The sequence below is a fragment of the Calidris pugnax genome, unplaced genomic scaffold (assembly GCF_001431845.1).
Source record: "Calidris pugnax isolate Ruff unplaced genomic scaffold, ASM143184v1 scaffold196, whole genome shotgun sequence".
In the NCBI taxonomy this organism is placed as follows: Eukaryota; Metazoa; Chordata; class Aves; order Charadriiformes; family Scolopacidae; genus Calidris; species Calidris pugnax.
In genome coordinates, this window is record NW_015091042.1 from 5,840,853 (window position 1) to 5,842,431 (window position 1,579).

Below are 1,579 nucleotides of genomic sequence, written 5' to 3' on the forward strand. Positions count from 1 at the left end.
CCATCCCCGGCCCTTTTCTCCCGTAAGACGATCCCTTTTCCTTTTTTTTTCTTTTTTTTTTTTGGCCTGTCATATGGTTATTTTCTGTCCCCTCAAACCTGAGAGACCGAACCTGAGTCCCTCCACCCGACAGCAGTTGTACCCCTAGCAGCTGGGGGAGGAGATGGGTTAGGAAATTGTTGGGTAGTGTTGAATCCATCCTGCTGCTTCCCAGCCTCCTTGCCAGGGCCGGGAGGAAGGCACCTCCTGGCAAGTTTAGCCCTTCACTGAGGATGAGGAGGGAGCCGGGGACACCCTTGTGCAAGGGAAGCCTTCCTCCATCTCTCAGCGGCTCCCAACCCACCTTGGCAGCGGAGAAGGGCAAGTTTTTGGGCTCACAGCCCTAATAACCCTGGCAAAGGCTGGCGGGGGTTTACACCCCGGCGTTGGAGAGACAGGGGGAAACCCGGCTCCGCCGCCCCTTCACCCCGAACAGCCCTCCCTTACCCCCCCCCAAAACGGCTCGGGGGGGAGCTCATCATCTCCTCCGGGCCAGGAGCGAGCTGTAGCCCCCCCACGGAGGGCAACAACGAGCCCCGGGGCCAGGAGCCCGCATCCCCGCTCCCCCGCATCCCCGGGGGCGGGGGGGGGGACACACACAGCCGGCTCCGCACTGTCTGTGCTTAATGTACTAAAAATGACCACAAAAAAACCCCCCCGACCAACCTCAAACCCCAAAAGCCCCACATGTGGGAACTTGTCCTGTCCCTCCTGGGTATCCTGGCTGAGAAGGGATGCTGGATGGTCTGGAACTTCTCTTTCATAAGCTTTACATGATGCTTTTATAAGCTGTATATGTCCACACTGTCAAAGAGTCTGATGGGAAGGAGTGGTCTGAAATGAACTGTCAGTACTGACAGTTCAGTTGGGACATTTAAGGTAAACTCTCATTGTTTTGGAAATTATTGTTATGAGGAATAGAACTGGACTGTCACATTTGGAGGAAATTTCTTGTGTAACAGGGTTTAGTATATGTGGGAATTGGATATGTTTGAGTGGCCAATTAATAAGTACTACACTGAAAAGAATTCACAGCGTGGCTATTTACTTGCATCTATTGCCATACAGCTGTGATGTCATATTTATTTTTCAGTTATATATACATGTTCATTTTCAAGTTACATATAATTTACACCAAACAGGAGTGTTGACTATATGAAAGGAGAAGAAAGGTCACAAAATCACTGCAGCTTGCCTATTCTCCAATCTGGCATAACTGGATTCACAAAAAAAAATAAAAAAAAAAAGGAAAAAACAGGGAGAATAAGGGAAAGAGAACGAGAGAAAGAAAGAGAACAAGAAAGAATGAAAGATGAAGAGGGAAAGATAAAGAGAGAAGAAAAAGAGGGAGAAGAGAGAAAGAAAGAGAAAGGAAGAAAGAAATAAAAAGGAGGAAAGATGGGAAGGAAGGAGAAGGGAGAGTGAATTTTGGAAGGAGAAAGGAGAGTGAATTTTGGAAGGAGAAGGGGGAGTGAATTTTGGAAGGAGAAGGAAGGGAGAGTGAATTTTCCCGAGCGGCTGGGAGCCCGGGACCGGCCCC